The 18,908-nt window shown below is 37.1% G+C and overlaps 1 protein-coding gene across 11 annotated transcripts in view; it reads right to left on the minus strand.

Moving 5' to 3' along the window:
- The window catches only part of DTNA (dystrobrevin alpha), a 379,818-nt gene extending 362,160 nt beyond the window's left edge, over positions 1–17,658 (minus strand). For 10 of the 11 annotated variants that reach the window (XM_037732403.1, XM_037732400.1, XM_037732396.1 and 7 more), the window contains exon 1: positions 17,384–17,658. The gene's annotated coding sequence lies outside the window, so the exon portion shown is untranslated. Of the gene's footprint in view, positions 1–16,886; positions 16,997–17,383 lie in introns of those variants that run through there. The other variant, XM_017511409.1, reaches the window with a different exon arrangement.
- Positions 17,659–18,908: the final 1,250 nt, after the last annotated feature.

Here is an 18,908-nt window from a genome sequence, read left to right on the forward strand (position 1 = left end):
CAACAGAGCAACACTCCATCTCAAAAAGTAAATAAATAAAAATAAAATTCTAAAGTCATAAAGAGTCATAAAGATAGATTCTGATTCAGTGTGTGGCCCTAGGATGGGGTTTAGATACCAGTACTTTTAACAAATCCCCCAAATGATTCTGATGCAGGTGGTTTTTGAAATACATTTAGAGAAGCACCATTAAAAAATGGCTGGTGTCATAGTCATATTGAGCCCCAGGGGCTCACAGAAGGCGTGGCAAGCGTAAATTAATGCAAAGACTAGTTCTGCCACAAATGCTGATTCCTAGTAAATAATATGGAATGACTGATGGAACAGGGAGGAGGGAAAGCTGAAATATGCAGTTTTGTCATGGACTTAGTGAAAGCTTTGAGAAGCACAAGCAAGGAACTAAAATGTTTGTAATTTCACTACGCTAGGAGCACATCTGCTTTCATGACCATCCAACTAGATGCTGGACGCTAGCTGGGGTACTGGGTGATGAAAACTCAGAGAGAAAAAGAAAAAATACACAAAAACAAAATAGATAGAGAGAACAGATACGTTCGCAGGAAAAAGGCGGGGGTAACTGGCATAGATTATAGTATCTGTTCATAAATGGGCAGAAGCCGCCAAAGCTAAGAAAGAAGTGAAATGCTTATATCTGTCACCTCTTCCATTCGTGACCAAGCTTAACCTTAAACCACACACAAACACACACACAGACACACACACAAATTACACATACTCACATGAAACCACAGGACTGTTTTTATCCCTTAAACTACTCTTGGCTGAGTGAAGTTAGATTATTTTGCTTTTATAACCACTCCTAGAAGACTGGTAATAGAGTACCATTTCCTTTGGGTTCTCTTCAGTTGTTTTTCTTCCTTGTCTATACAAGGATTCAAATTGTAGAAACATGGGACATCTCTCAATTTCATATCTCACCTCAATCTGAAATATTGGAGGTATTTAGAGAACTTTTATTTTTAGCTGTTACATCATATGTTTGGAAAATAAGGCATAAAACAGAAACAAAACTTAAACCCCAAACAAACAAAAAGCAGAAACAAAAAAAGGTTTAAGACTGTGTTGACACTAAGGGAAATGAAAAAAGAACAGCTAGATTCTTTGAAATGTTTTCCTATTTTGAAAATGATTCATATTTTGATCAAATTTTCAAATCAATCTGACTCATGTATCGCTTCCTAAAGGGTATTGTGCAGCATTAGCAAAAATTATTATTTTGTATATAATCATTTATGGTAAACATTATTATTTACAGTGTTTGGGTTAACAGGAGGAGGCAGAATTTATCTGCATGTGGAAAAAAAAATCACCTGACACATTGTGTGTTTATAAATAGCAACAAACACAGTAGGAGAAAATCTGGACCACTACCCATGGAAGACACAGCGTGCACTTCCTATTGAAGCATTTTGGTAGCAATTTAATTGCCACATTTTAAAAATGTCAACCAAGTAGTGATTACAAGAAAGAAGACATCTGATTAGAATTGCCATGGCTAAGGGCCTTTATTTTAGAAAGGATGACTCTGTGTAAGAGGAAACACCTGCTGCACCATTTAAAAATCTGTTCTTAAAGGAATGGCTCCTCCAACCTGCCCAAATGGTATTGTTGAACAAACATTGTATAATGAAGGTTTGGAAAAATTTTATCCCCAAAACATTGCAGAGTCACAACCATTGAAATGCCCAAGCAAAATGAGTAAATGATAAATAGTATCAAATTGAATGCACAAATGAAACAGAAGAAATAAAAAGGGCCTAAGACAACTGGTAATGAGGAACAGTGAAAGGATAGAAAACAATGTTTTCCTAAATGAAGAATATGTGTCATTTTAAATGAAGAGCAGATTTCCTCAGCTTACACAGAACAAGACATCTTCAAAAAAGTGTATATAAGGTGTATGTGAATATCTATTATGACTCTCAGTTTTAGTGAATTGCTAGCTGAAAGTGTAAAATTATATAAAATGCTGTCCTTAAAATACAATAAAACTGAACCATATTTAGGATTGGAAGCCACAGACTACTTCTCAAAGCTGCATCCATTTGTATTTTAGTACCATCATAAAACATTTTAAAACCTTTTAACCTTTTACTTCCTGTTGATTTTGTCTTACCCTATCCTGGGGTTTGGAACTATACCTCAATTATAAAATATCTAGACAGAAATGCAGCTTTTCTTTCCTCAGGGCAGCCTTGTAGCTAAGATTCCCTTTAATCTCACATGACCCCAGAGAAAAATGCCTGCCTACAGCAAACAGTGAATCCCCCATGGTGGAGCTGATGTGGTAATGACAATGATTAATTTGGGCATCTGCATATGCATCTGTCTCTAACAATACTGTGTGACAAGATCTCCTAAAATGCATCATCATCAAATAATGCAGAGACACCCCCACTCTCGCCTCCAAATGCCTTCATGATGGGTGTCATCTCTAGCAAAGAACATAAAACAGCTACAAAAACCCATTAATGTATGACTTGGCAACTATGAGGAACAAAGGGAGGGAAGTGTAGGCCTGGTTCATTCTCTTGATGTCAACCACAAAATCAGACATGGAGTAGGTCTGGGTTAAGGATAGAAAATAATTGTATAATCATTAATATGTACTAACAAAGGAGACAGTTTTAGGTAATGCATTTTTAATTTCCTCACTATATTTACCTGAAAAAACATTTATAATATAAGCACACAAAATGTTAAATACAATAAATACATTTTCCAAAAACAGAAACTGATGAGTCAAGGGTCACTGACAGCATAAATTTAGCATATTTTGCAGAGGTTGGAGGGGTTACTCTAGTGCAGTGGTTCCCAACGTTAGTGTGTATCACAATCCCCGGGAGAGCTGGCTACAAGACAGATTGTGGGATCTATCCCGATAGTTTGTGATTCAGTAAGTCTAGAATAGAGATTTAAAATTTGCATTAACAAAGAGTTCCAAGGTTGTGCTGATGCTGCTGAGGCCAACACTTTGAGAACAATTGCTCTAGTTTAGTGAGAGTTTCAAGGTTGGCTACAATGTCAATAACTTGATTTGACTTTTGCATGAATTTCCCTAGACTATTGTTCTTTGTGATCTCCTCCGTGTCACCTCTCATTTCTCAGCATATTGGTTTCAAGCAGAGAATTCTTAGCTCCATCTTTTGTACTTAACCTACCGAACAGTGATCAAACAACTTGACAAATCAATACATTTATTTTTAATGCATAATTTTTACATCAAAAGAAATTAATGAGAATACTTTCTAAGAGGTTCTCCTCAGAATTTAAATATGGATTTTGTGTTCACTATTTCTTAGTTTAGGAACATTTTCCCATGCACTTACTGGTCCAAAACTACATTTCAGGTGGATGATATTCTTGGAAATAAAGAGCATTTAGTGAGAGTAGAGCAAGAGCTGGGATGGTGTGAACTGCCAGGAAAGACACCTATGAGAGTGGAGGAAATCTCCAACTATGCCACGGCCTACAGTAACGGCTTTCTAGAAGGGGAGAGAGCATTGATTTGTGGGAGTAAGAGTACCTGCCTGTGGTCCATGAATCCTACACTGAGGGACTGTATTGTGAACCCATCTATGCATCATCACCTGAGGACTCACTTATCCCAGTCACGTGTCAGGTGTTGATTATTCAGAAACAGATCAGCAATAACCCTCTGAGATTTATCCTCTAAGAAATAATGCAGAGTGATATTTTTTCAGTTTACGCTTGCATCAATTGTATGGATTGGGCTGTTGCTTCTGTGAAGATGGAAAAAAAGCCCTTTTCCCTACTCTTCTTACTAAGTACAACTAAAACCCATCTAATTTATACACATAATAAATAGGCACTGAAAGCTGGAGAAAAGAAGGCAGATCAGCTAGGGGACTTCAGAGTTCAAGGAATGACACCATAGTGAATTCCCTGGAATTGTGTTGCCTCACATATCCAATACTTGGGGCTAAAGAAGCTGGAAACCTAGGAATGCCATCAGACACAACTTTTAAAAGTGTGCCAACAAAATCATATTCTCTCTGGCATAAGGAACAGGAATGGAGTAGCATAGCTAAATAAAAAACAAATTTAGGCAATAACAGTCTCTTATAGCCACAGAAAACAGAAAAAATTGTGGCCCCACCACACCTACAGCAACACAAGCTGTTTAGGAAACCTACACTTCCACACTTGCCAAGCTGTAACAAGACGCCCCAACTTCTCCCATCCCCACTGTGATGATGTCATAAGAAGCCAAGTAAAAAGCTAGGACTTTCATTTTCACCAGTGGTAATAAAAACCTCCCACTCCTTACCTCCACTATGTTGTCAATAGTAACTATAAGAAGATCCTGGAGTTCCATCCCTACCTTGCAGTACTGAGTCTCCTTTTTCCTTCTCTGCTGGGATGGTGTCACAGGTGGCTTAATGGAGAGTCAGAACTGTCACTAAAGCCTGGAAGTCATTAGGCCACCTCTTCTGTCCCCCCATAGTGTGTCAGTGGAGAGACCACATGGAGAACAGAAAAGAGGCACTTCTACCCTTGATAGATGAAGTATCAGTGATGACCTGGTGAGAAGCCTGTATTCCCACTTTACCCCACAGTAATGTAAAGTCTCCTCAGGTGTCAAGGGAGACTGAGTGAGGAACCTAACTAGAAATCCCCACCTGGAACGAATGCTCATTGAGGTGATGTTAGTGGAACTCGGCTAAATCCAGAAAGTTCAAATAAGATTCAGAGTCTCTTTAACATAAAAAATTGGCCAAGTTTGAATTGAAAATCATTCATTATACCAAGAACCAGGAAGATCTCAAACTGAATGAAGATGATAGTCAACAGATGCCACAGACAAGATCCCAGAGATGTTGGAATTATCTGACAAAGTTTTTAAAGCATTCATTACGATATTTCAATTGAATAATTACAAACATGCTTGAAACAAATGAAAAAGTAGAAAGCTTTGACCAAGAAACAGACCATATGAGGAAAAAGAGTAAATTTTAGATTGCAAAATACACCAAAATATAAAAATCAATGGGTGGGTTCAATAGAAGAATGGAATGTCAGAAACTAATCTGGAAGCCACAAGATAGTAAAATAGAAATCACTCAATTTGAGTAACAGAGAGAAAATAGATTACAGAATAAAAGAGAGAGCCTCAGAAACGTGTGTTTGGTAAGCTGAATAATGGCTCCCAAAGATATTCGGCAGAATGGCTCCAATCCCTGGAAGCTGTGAATGGAAAAAGAGATTTGGTAGATATGATATTACAGCTCTTCAGATAGGGAGAGTGGCCTGCATTACCCAGGTGGGTCCTAAATGTAATCATGGTGTCCTTAAAAGAGGGAGGCAGAGAGCAGAGGTAAACCTGGCTACAGAAAAGTAAGTAGGAGATTTGATGATAGAGGAAAGAAATTGGAGTGATCCAAGGAAGGAATTGTAAGTCAAAGAATACAGATGCCTCTAGAAGCTAGAGAAAGCAAAGAAACAGACTGTTCCTTAGAACCTCCAGAAGGAAGCAGCCTTGCTAACGGCTTGACATTAGCCCTATGAAGCTGATTTTTGACTTCTGGTCTTCAGAACCGTAAGAAAGTAAATGTGCACCTTTGTAAGGCATCAACTGTATGGTAATTTGTTACAGCAGCCATAGGAAATCAATACACTGCATGACAATAACAAGATGTCTAACATTCATGTCTTGGAGACCTAAAGGAAAGGAAAAATTGGGTGAGGCTGAAAAATGTCAAAAAAAAATGGCTGAAAACTTCCCAAATTTGACAGAAGACATAGACCTACAGATTTAAACACCTGAGTAAATCTGAATGACAAAAAACTCTCAAATATATCCATGCCAAGACACATCATAGTCACATTTATCAAAATTAAAGACAAAAAAGTTTGTAAACAGGAAGAGAAAAACGGCATTTCACCAAAGGAGAAAATCCATTAGAATGACAGCGGATTTTCTCGAGAATACATAGAGTCCAAAGGAAGTAACACAACATTTTTCAATTGCTTTAAGAAAAGGCCTGTCGGGATTTCCCCTCTAGAATCCCCTTCCTCACTTTTCGTGGCAGTCTTTCTCTTCTTTTCCTTTCCTTCTCTTTTCTCTACCTAAATAAAATCACCTTTCTGCAACAACAACAACAACAACAACAAAAAGTAAAGGCCTGTCAACCTAGAATCTAATATCCAGGGAAAATCTTTCAGAAAGAAAAAAAAAAAAAAATCAAGACATTCTCAGCTAAAGGAAAACAAAAATATTTTGTCACCAGCAGTTCTGAGCTGCTCACAAAGGATGGCTAGAGAAAGTTCTTAAAAAGGAAACAATAAAAGAAGAAATGTTAGAACATCAAGAAAAAAGAACATGGTAAGCAAAAAATATGAATGAATGCAATAGACCTTCCTTCTTTTCTTGTTAAAGCAAAAATTATAACATTGTCTGATGTGTTCCAAATGTATTTAGAGGAAATATTTAAGACAATCATATTATACGTGAAGGTTGTAATGGGAGGTAAGATTTCTATACTTCATTCAAATTGATAAAATTACAACAGCAGTAGCCAATTATAAATTATATGTATATGATGTAACACTCAGTGTGATCATTAAAAAAAAAATCTCTATACAAAATGACACACTTAAAAACACTATCCACATAAAAGTGGAACTCTATAAATGCTCAGGTAAATAACAGGATGCTAGGAGAAAAGCTTGAAACCCGAAGTAGAGATAACAAACAAAATAATGGCAGATTAGCACTAAAGTACTGTATCAATATTTACAGTAAATGTAAATGGTTTAAATACACCAATTAAAAGACAGATATTAGCCGAGTGACTTAAAAATATGGCCAACTATATTTTGTATACAAAGAACTCAAATAAAATATAAAATATAGGCTACGCAAACACCCATTAAAGGAAAAATGAGTGTCTATATTAACATCAGACAAAGTAGACTTCAGAGCAAATAAAACTACCAGATACAGAGAGGGTCATTATGTAATAATAATAGAGTCAATACACCAAGAGGACATAACAACTCTAAATATGTATGCATCAAATAACAGAACTGTAACATATGTAAACCCAAAGTGGTAGAGGTGAAGGGAGAAATAGACAAATTCACAATTATAATTGGAGATGTCATATGCTTTTTTATTCACAGGAAAACTAGACAGAAAATCAGGAAAGATATATCAGAAATTTACAGTAATATCAACCAACATGACTTAATCAGCATTTATAGAACACTCTGACCCAAAACAGCCAAATTACACATTCTTTTCAAGTGCTCATGGAACATGTACCAGGGTGTAGCACATTTTGGGACATAAAATATACCTCAACAAATAAAAAGAATTGAAATCATATGGCATGTGTTCTCCGAATACAATAGAATCAAACTAAAAGTCAATAATGGAAAGAAAGCAGAAAAAAACCTTCAAACACTTAGAAATTGAATACTATAATTCTAAATAATCAGTAGGTCAAATAGGAAATCTCAAGAGAAATTTAAAAATACATTCAACTAAATTAAAATGAAATACAATATACAAAATGTATGTGATACAGTGATGTCAGAACTGAGAGGGAAATCTATAGCACTAAATGCATATATTAGAAAAGAGGAAAAATCTCAAACCAATAATCTTAGCTCCTTGTCAAGAACATAGAAAAGGATATTATCTTTCTTCAAGAAAAATAGGAGAAAATAATAATTATAAGAGCAGAAATCAATGAAATGGAGAACAGAAAAACAATAGAGAAAATTAATGAAACAATGTGTTCTTTTAAAAGACAAATAAAATTTACAAACCTCTAGCAAAATTGACAGAAAAGAAGAGAGAAGACAAAAATTAATAATGTCAGGAATGAAACATGGGATAGCACTAACGACTATGCAGACATCCAAAGAATAATGCAAAATATCAGGAGTAATTTTACACAAATAAATTTGACAACTTAGATGAAATGGAACAATTCCTCTATCAACTTAAACTAGAGTAAATCACACAATGTGAAACAGATCATGATTGTGTCACCCACAAATTCATATGTTGAAGTCCTAGCTCTCAGGACCTCAAAATGTGACTCTATTAGAGATAGAACTTTTGAAGAAAGTGATTAAGATTAAAGACAGTTTAAATTAAAATGTAGCTGTTAGAGTGCATTTGATATCGAATCCAATCTGACTGGTGTCCTTACAAAAAATGGAAATTTGGACACACAGAGAGACACCAAGGATGCTTGGGCACCAAGGAAAAGATCACACAAAAACATAGTGAGAACTCAGCTATTTGCAAGCCAAAGATAGAGGCCTCAGAAGAAATCAGATATGCCAACACCTTGGCCTTGGACTTCTAACCTCCAGAACTGTGAGAAAATAAATTTCTGTTGTTTAAGCCGCCCAGTCTGTGATATTTTATGTCAGGCCTAGCACACTAAAATAGATATTAATCAAATTGAATACCATAACTAAAAACAGAAACGCCCTAAAGAAGAAATCTCCCAGCCCAAATGGTTTCACTGGAGAAGTCTACCAAATGTTTAAAGAAAAATTAACACAAATCCTATGTAACCTCTTTCAGAAAATAGAAGAGGGAATACATCCCTATTCATTTTATAAAGCTAGTATTATCCTGATACTAATACCAAAAATGGCACCAAAACAGAAAACTACAAGCCAATATTCCTCATCAATATAGATGTAAAAATCTTTAACAAAATATTGGCAAATTAATTCAGTAATCCATACAAAGAATTAATCATATATAATAAATAAATGGAATTTATTGTTAGGATGCAATGATGGTTCAATAGTTAAAAACTGATCAATGTACTCCACCATATTAATAAGCTAAAGAAAAATCATATGATCACATTATTTGCTGAAGAAAAGCATTTGACAAAAATAAAAAAATATCTATATGTGATTTTTTTTTAAAACTGAGGAAAAAATGGAAATCAAAATGAAATTCTTCAATTTGATAAAGCACATTTACATAAAACTTACAGATAACATTATACTTAATGTAGAAAGACTGAATGCCTTCCATTGAAGATTAGCATCAAGGCAAAAATGCTTGCATTCTCTAATTTTATTCAATATAATACCAGAAGTTCTAGCCAGTGCAATAGGACAAGAAAAAGAAACAAAACACACATAGATTAAAAATAAATAAAATTGTCTTTGTTTTTAGATGACATGATGGTGGTCTACATAGCTAATCTGTTAATTGACATGATTTAACATATCACATTGAATATATATATAAAAACATCACATTGTACTTCATTAATGTATACAACTATAATCTGTTAAAAAAAGATAGAACTGGCAGGGCCCAGTGGCTCACACCTGTAATCCCAGAATTTTGGGAGGCCTAGACAGGCAGATCACCTGAGGTCAGGAGTTCAAAACCAGCTTGGCCAACATGGTAAAACCCCCTCTATACCAAAAATACAAAAATTAGCTGGGTGTGGTGGCAGGCACTGGTAATACCAGCTACTCAGGATGCTGAAGCAGGAGAATTGCTTGAATAGGGGAGGTGGAGGTTGCAGTGAGCCTAGATTGTGCCACTGCCCTCCAATCTGGGCAACAGGGCAAGACTCAGTCTCAAAAGAAAAAAAAAGGTATATATATATATATATATATATATATATATATATATTTACATGGAACTAATAAGTGAGTTCAGGAAGTTCCCAGGATACTAGATAAACATAAAAATCAATTAAATTTTAATACATTTGTACTTAATACCTCAATACTGAAATTAAAATACATTATTATTTGAAATTGCTTAAAACTTACTTATATGTAAGCCTAGTAATATATGTACTAGACTTATATCCCAAAACTATAGATCACTGATAAAAGATATCAAAGAAGTTCTACATAAATGGAGAAACATGCCACATGTGTGGATTAAATATCAATTATCCTTAAACTGCTAAGCAGGTTTAACATAATTCCTATCAAAATCTCATTAAGATGTTTTTGTTAATATAGACAATATAATTCTAAAATTTACATGAAAAGGCAAAGGAATTAGAATAACTAAAACAGTTTTGAAAAAGAAGAACAAAGTGGGAGGAATCAATCTATTATAATTTCAATAGTTACTTACATGTAAATCTATGTAATAGGTTTGCAAAGAATAAGAAACCTCAAAATAAATCCAAACAAATATTCCCAATGCAAACCACATACCTTTTAAAGAACTATTACTGAGACTACATAAAGAATTCTCAAAACACAGAATAAAAAACTCCCAAACAATCCAAACAGAAAATGAAGAGGCATTTCACCAAGAAAGATATTTAAATGGCAAATAGGTGCATGAAAAGATGTTCACCATCATTAGTCTTAAGGAAAGCAAATTAAAATCACAATGAAATATTGCTACACATTTATCAGAATGGCTAAAATACAACAGAGCAAAAACACCAAATGCTAGTGAAGATACAGGGAAACGTAATTTCTTATACGTGTTGATGAGAATGTAAAACGGCACATCCACCCTGGAAAAGTTCTTATAAAAGTAAATGTGCAACCTCTGGGCATTTATCACAAAGAAATTAATACTTAGTATACATTAATACAAAAATATTTACATGAATGTCTACAGTAGTTTTCGTTGTAGTAGCCAAAAAATTGGGGGAAAAAACAGATTTATTTCATAGAAAACTATGCTGAGTGGAGAAACCATCCCAAAAGTTCACATAATGTATTATTACTTTTATATAACATCCTTGCAATGACAAAATTGTAGAAATAGAGAATATATTAATGATTGCAAGGGATTAAGGGGTTGGAGGTGGGTGGTGGCTAAAGCCAAGTTGGTGTGGCCATAGAAGAGCAACAGGAATTATCCTTCTGGTGCTGGAATTTGTTCACCACTGTATCAATGTCAATATCCTGCTTGTGATATTGTACTATCATTTTGCAAAAAGTTACCCTGGGGAAACCTGGGTAAAGGGACCACAGGATCTCTGTATTACTCCTTACAACCAACTGCATATGCATCTCAAATTATCTCAAAATAAAATGTTTGCTTAAAAATATTAATTGAACATACTCAAATTGTGCAGATTATGTATGATAATGCAAAATAAATGTATAGTATGATTTGTATGTTTGTATACATTTTATAACAATGTGTGATAGCAGAAATTATCCTTTTATCTATTTTGGGGTAGGTGACAAGAAAAGATACACACATAGCTGTTCTGATTTCTGTAGCATGTTGATACTATCAAATCTGTTCAGAAAACCCAATTTGGTTGCTGTGGGCAGTACTGGCACTATGCTTGGCTTTCACTTGCTGTCAAATAGGCTACCATACGCATTCACTCAAAAATAAACCATTGCTTTTATTATTCCTTGACTAAATACAACTCTCACTGGAAAAGAGTGAGAGGATCAGTTGTTGATGAGTCTACTTTTACATTGAGTAATAAATCATTTTTAGGTGATGAAGTTATTAAAGGGAACTAGCTACTAATTTTACGTGGTAATTATTAGGCGTTTTTTACTAATGTTACTGTTTTTCTCCACCTGGGCACATCATAGGATTACCCTTCTCTTTTATCTTTAGGTAAGGCATCACCATATGACCTGATTTGGCCAATAACACATGAGTAGAAATGGTAGAAGACCACTTAAAGTCTTTCTGGTGGAAGAGCTTAAGAACTAGTGGTGATTCACCATGTTCCCATGTACCTTAGTGAAAGACGAAGATGTTCTGGAGGCTGGGTCCCCGAGTGAGGATGATACAGAATAGAGTCTTTCACTGACCGATATGGGAGCATAGCATTATCAAGAAATACATGTTTCTTCTTTCAGTCACTGAAATTTTGGAGTTGTTATTACAGCATAACCTAAACTATTATAACTGACTGATACATTTATGTTTACATTAAACACACAAAACTCTGCAATAGGGCACTGCACTGTGACATTAAATTAGAAACTCCAGTTAATGCAGTATTCATTGATGTAAATGGCAGACTCCACTCTAACTCATACACACTAGAAAAAGTAAAAAAAAAAAAAAATCAAGTCTTACATCTCTTTTTTATGGTATAAATTAGAGCAATAGTTTACAAGTCATTCCATAATATCAAGTTTTATATAAAGCTAAGCATACAGAGAAATGATATATCGCCTTCTTCATAGGAGTACATGAGTCACAGAAAATAAATGCACTGCCTTGCGCAATTTCAACAGCTTCAAAGAAAATGTGCACACATTTGTATATTTACTATATACAAATTGTGGTTCACAACATATGAATTGTAATTCATGGTCAATATTGCTACTAATCATATCACTACATATTAATCATCATTCTCAGGGAGAAATAACATTGACTAACATTTATCCTTAGACACTGTGCAAAGATCTTTTTATGCATTATCATACTTAACCAATCAGTATTCACTTTGCTAGTGGAAAGTGCCATGTAACTCAGCTTAAGATCATTTGAATAAAATTAAAATTACTAAAGCTTTCCCCATAATTTTAATCATAACAATTGCTTTGATTTATGTTGAAAGACCCCAATATAAAAATTAACAGCGTCTTTTTAATTTTACCAAGATAATTCAACAGGTGATTTTATTTTACACTTTATATCCTCTTTTCAGTACATGACCTCTGCCTCCTGAGTTCAAGCAATTTTCCTCCCTCAGCCTCTGGAGTAGCTGGTACTACAGGTGTATGCCACCATGCCCAGCTAATTTTTGTATTTTTAGTAGGTGGGGGGGTGGGTTTCACAATGTTGGCCGGGCTGGTCTCGAATTCCTGACCTCAGGTGATCCACCCGCCTCAGCTTCGCAAAGTGCTGGGATTACAGGCATGAGCCACCATGCTCGGCCTTAAAATTCTTACATTAATTAATGATCAAAAAACCATTAGCTGTTAAAGATAGTTTCCTGATCATTTGAAATGCTAATATACGTACTCTTGTACTTTTGATTTTAAAAATTTTAATAGTTTGAAATGTTGCTCAATTTATTATTTTTGAACTAAAAAATACACAATATAATGAAACATTTCTCATAATCTGTTATTTGGTTTTGTCTAGGCATTAATATACCTTCATGTTTTCTATATTTTTCACCTATAAAATATGGGGCAAAAGTATTCATATAAAGGAAGGTCTATTTTTGCACTACTTTTTAAAGAAAAAATAATTGAAACATGAGATTAGGAGGTATTACGATTTTCAACAGCAATGGAAATTTAATGCAGCCGTAAGTTTCTGAGCCAGATGTTATACATCAGTGTTAATAGTATGAATTAAGGAATCAGAATGCTTTGTTTTAAAGACCATCTCTAACTATGTGACAGTGGTCAGGGTTACTTTCCTCCTTGTGTTTCAGTTTTTCCTTCTATAAAATGGAGATAATGACATGCAAACCTCACGTGGCTTTTGTGAAGAATACATCATTTAATTTACATATAGACCACAGAATGATGCTCAGTACACAGTATGTGTTCAATAAATTTAGTCACTATTATGTTTGCTTGAACTCATTAATATGAATTTCTCCAGCATCTTCAACATTCAATATCATGTCCGTTACTATGGAACCTCTTCTCTTCTTTTGGGTAGTTCAGACAATATCAGGGACTGGTGATAAATCAATTAAAGCTCTATTTTGAGACATCCTGGCACTTTGAGAACAACAACAATAACAAAAAAAAAAAAACAAAAAAANAAAAAAACAAACAAACAAACAAACAAAAAAAAAACTCCCAAACTGAAAGTTTGAAAGTAGTTGCCAAGGAAAAGACATAAAATAATTATGTTACATTAAACCTAAATAACTCTTTGCAAATAGGCAAGTAACCATATAAAGTAACCACATGAAGCATGTGCTTTAAAAAAGCTTTAAAAAAAAGGACTGATAGTTTTGTAAACCTCCCCTTGTCCATGGGTGGATAATGAGGGGAAATAGTATGTCTCCCAGTGAACAGAGAAGTAAAGAGATAACCAGAGTGCCACACATCTCTGATTCAGAAAATAATTCAGAGAATTAACATGCAAGCATTTAGGAAAAGATTACTGTGCTTAGTAAACGCCTTCTTATATGTCATTCCTCCACAAATATGTGACTTTTCAGGCATCTTGTTCTGACCTCCATGTCTAGTCCAGAATCCTTCAATACATATTCTCATAGAATTCCTCTTTCATTCAGGTAATTTACCTCAACTTGCAAGTAATCATTTATTGGCATGATTATTTTATTAAAGCTTGTTCCCCTGTGCAGTCAGAGCTCACAGATCTTTCTGCTCACTATTGAACCCCACTTCTGCACCCCACACCTGGAAAAGAGAGGCTCTGTAGAAGCAGGGACAGTACAATTCTTTCAAACTAGAGGTGTTGGACTTGAAAGGAAAAGGTCATGTCAAAACTACCAAGTGAGATAAAAGTAGCAAGCTGTCTCTAAAATAAGTAACAGAAGCTAGAAAACTGGAACACTGAGTGAAAAGGCTATATGTATGTATCACAGGATTTGTGTTTTAATAACAATCAACACTATATATAAATAGACTTGGAAAAATCAAATTCAATTTCTGTATCAAAAACACTTGTGCCTGATGGCATACAACCACTCTGACCACAGGACTGCACTCTAGCATCCCAAAATAAAGATGTAGCCATAATTCTGGGGCGTGTGTGCGTGTGTGTGTGTGTGTGTGTGTGTGTGTTGTGGGGAGAGGTTGGTTAACCACTGAAGAGCCGAATATTTTTTCTCATATCCACAGATCATGTTTCTGTGCCATTTAGTTGGATTCTAGTCTCTTTTTACTTATAATGTTAAGTGTGAGTTTGAAATTATATATATTGAATTTAATTAAAGTGAAAGATGAGAATTAAAGGAAATCTATGAATGTCAAAATAATTTTGAAACTCGTTATGTGAAGAAGCAATTAAAATTTACTTAAAAAAAAACAGATGAAGACTTAAGAGAGACATCTGCCCAATAAAATGAATACTGTGAAAGCTCTATGATAAGCTCAAATGAAGAGTAATTCTCTAAATATGTGAGAGTAATTCTCTCAGTAAGTTGGAGCTCACCCCATTGAGACCTTTCTTCACATCATGGTTCATTTAAAGCAAGTGGAAATTTTTAAAGTATTTCAACTTAGAACTAATGAGAAAATTTGATTTCAGTCTTCATTGCTACACAATTCTGTATAAATTACATACAACTGGCTAAATGATATGACAGACTCGAATATCCTTAAAATGCAGCTTGCTTGCTTTTAATCACTGATAGTTGGAGGAGAATTGCATAATTCTTTTAAAACTGCCCAACTCTTGTCAGAGTGACTGGATTAAATATAATTAAACTTGCTCAAAAATCTGCAAGATGGGGTTCTGAAGTAAACGATGGCCATGATTTGAGCAAAGAATAGACTAATAACCTAGGAAATTTAAAATTAAGTGCAAACAAACATATAGCTTTAACCACCTGCTTTATAATAATTTACTTTGCTGATACATCTTAACCGTTGAAAATCTCAACTTTGCTGTGAAATGCAGCTTTAATTATTGAAGGACACTTGGTTAATTATGGTGAAAAGAAACTACTCAAATGTCATTTGCCATAATTTTAGTATTGAAAGTTAGACTAAAAGGAAAATGTAGAAAAAGAGTTAATTGATCTGAACATGCAGCACATAGCTATAAAGCTCACCTTCATAGAAAGATGTGGTCAATATAGAAGACTTTAGGTACAACGAGTTGATTAGGAGTGCACGAAAAGCCAAACTAGGCTCTGACACTTAATAAATGTATGACCTTGGGTAAGTTATTTTACCTCTCTGTGCCTGGATTTTCTCACCTGCAAAAGTTGTTTAATAACATTACCTACCCCTTTGGTTTTGTAAGAATTAAGACAGTGAATAAATCTAAACCATATAGAACCGTGGAACATGTGACAAGCACTTTTTCCCCTAAAGTTTCTACCTTTGGAATAAGCAAAAGAAAAAAAAAAAACTGTTTTTTAAAAGAAATCAGTAACTGTGTACACTTCAACAATACAAGTATCTCTTAAGTTCAAAAGGAAACACAAACACTTGAAATGCCAAGTGATAATGGCAGATTACAGGAAAACATAAACATCAACTCAAAAGACAATATTTTCAGACTAAGAATGAATCTAAAACATAGTAAGCTTCACTGCCAGTGTCCATCCAATATTTGCACCCGCCCCTCCGCCCCGCCATCCCCCACCGCCAACTTCTACAGTTATTTTCCCAAAGCCATACCCCAAGGCTGCCAAACACCAAAGTTTTACCATCAAGTCCCAGGAGTGGTACCACTGAGTCCTAGCCCCGCTGCCGCCACCCCTCTTCTCTCTTTGGCTTTGGTCTTTTGACAGACACCTCTTTCCACCTCCCACTCCGGATACCAGAACGAACCTCCCGCCTGCCCTCTGTCCAGCAGAAAACTTCTAGGTGGGCAACAGGCTATAAAAGCCAAAGACACTCACCCCCGTGCCCACCTGCCCGCGCCGCCCCCGTCTCCGGAGCCAGGAGCCCACTCCCACTCAGGCATCCGCCCGGGCACCGCAGTGCATTGCAACACGCCAGGACGCCGCTGGCTGCAAGGGAACCCCTCGCGGATGTCCCGGTCAATACCCTAAAGACTGTTCCCCGACGTGAGTGTCATCCCTAATGGAGGTAGACACGCCACCTCCCACCAGCTCAGCCCGCGAGGATGACCAAGAGGACAGAGACCACAACAAAAACCACTCAACCCGCGACGCGAGGGAGCCGGCTGCCATCGCCACCCCGGGAGCGGCGCCGCCGCGGCAGTTGGGGCTGCGGCGCCGCCGGGGCCTTCGCGGGCGGCGGCGATTTACCTGCGCGGCCCCGCGCCCCCAGGCCGGACATCCTGCAGCAGCCGCTACCGCCGCCCCGCGGGCCCGAGGCGCCGCCCGCCGCACGGGGAGGCGCCGCGCCGCAGTCCTGGCTGCGGCGCCGGGCACATGCTTCGCGCTAGCGGCGGCCGGCGCCGGCGCACAGGTGGGAACCCCGCGAGTGGGCGTTGAGGCGAATCCCTGCCCCCGCCGGCGCTCTCCGCCCGCTTCCACTCTTGACTTTGCTCGGTGCGCAGCGCCTGCCCTTGCTCCAGCGCCGAGCCGCCTCTGTCCGCGCCCCGGCGCCGTGGGCGGCTGCGGTCCTTGCGCAGCCGGGGCTGCGCGTCATGTGCACCTCCCGCCCCGCCGCATCGGGCGGCCGGGGGCAGCGCGCGGCAGCTCGGCCTCGCGCCCACTCCTCGCCCGACACACGGACCCCCTTCACCTCCGCGCCCTCCCCCACTCCAGAGCTGTCAAGGAAGAAAACGCAGTGCACACACCTTGGAATGGACGGGCGCTCCAGTCACTGACTCGCCAAACTCTTAGAAGGTGTCCATTGGTCTGCAGGGAGGTTTGAGCCTGGAGTAGGAGCCGCTTTCTTATTATTTAATAATGTTGGAAGTGCCGGGTCCGCTGCCAGAGTTGTGGGTCATGTGGGCACAGCAGAGGCTGGCTGCTGCCAGTACCAGGGTTTCCTGAGGATCCTGAAACTATGATCTCATCCTCCTCATCCGCCTCCCCCGCCCCTCTCTCCGCGGGCGCGCACGCACAGCACACACACACACACACTCACACTCACATTCAATGCACTATCCTCCTTCCTGGAACGAAATATTCCTCTAGAGAAATAGTGGGCACGCTCGTCATTGAAAAAAAAAAAAAAAAAAAAAAAAAACCTTTCCAGATAGAGGTTTGTCTCTTCCAAAGCTTGATTTATGTGCTTTGTTTATTTCCTACAGTTTTCCCTCACACGTGCAGGAGGTCGGAACAGAGCCTCAGAATTAAAATTAAAAATAATTATTCTCTTATGTTGACCCAGATTTTGGTCAGAACCCAAGAACTCAAAACAGTACAATTTCAATTTAAAACAGAGGCAAAATATACCAGTCTTGAATATAGAAAATTCTTAGATGTATGCAGTGGGTTTCTTTCCCAAGCTGCAAACATTCCCCAAACATTACCTCATTTATTTGCAGAGCATCTTTGCAGAGGAGGTGGATGAAAAGGCAAATAGTATTGTCACTGAGAGACGCAGAGGCATAAGTAAGATAACATGACCTATCCAGGTACACATAATAAGTCAATATCTCACTATAAATATTAATTGCACAGCTACTACTCACAGGTTGCTTATTCACTATAATCAATTTCCAGACACTTAGGTTACTGAAAATACATTCTTGATTATTTTTAAGTTACCAATTAAAATTGAAAATTATTTTATCTTACTATATGTGTGTCTTGATATAATTTTCTCTTGTATTATATTTCCAGTTCCACGTTTTCATATAATTTTCTTTCTTTTGGTGGGATTGTGTTGTGCGTATGCACACATTTATATCCAGTTGCATTGTTTAAATCCTTAGATCATAATTTCAAGCAATTTTAGCCAATGTTTTTGAAGTAGTCACCAATTTCATAATGATTTGACTATGCCATTCAAACCTCTTTCACCTGGTGTATATGAAGAGCTACATTACATTTTGAAAGTTACAGAGAAGTTTAATACAAGTACCTGTCTTCTAAGTTTACATCTAGTTGTTGAGACAAGATGCACATACCAAATGACTGCAGATTAAAACCTTTGTTATTTTGGTGCAGCGAGTTATCACAAAGAAAGTAAAGATACGGCAGGGCGCGGTGGCTCAAGCCTGTAATCCCAGCACTTTGGGAGGCCGAGGCGGGTGGATCACGAGGTCAAGAGATCGAGACCATCCTGGTCAACATGGTGAAACCCCGTCTCTACTAAAAATACAAAAAGCATTAGCTGGGCATGGTGGCGCGTGCCTGTAATCCCAGCTACTC

The sequence above is a fragment of the Cebus imitator genome, unplaced genomic scaffold (assembly GCF_001604975.1).
Source record: "Cebus imitator isolate Cc_AM_T3 unplaced genomic scaffold, Cebus_imitator-1.0 Scaffold448, whole genome shotgun sequence".
Classification (NCBI taxonomy): domain Eukaryota; kingdom Metazoa; phylum Chordata; class Mammalia; order Primates; family Cebidae; genus Cebus; species Cebus imitator.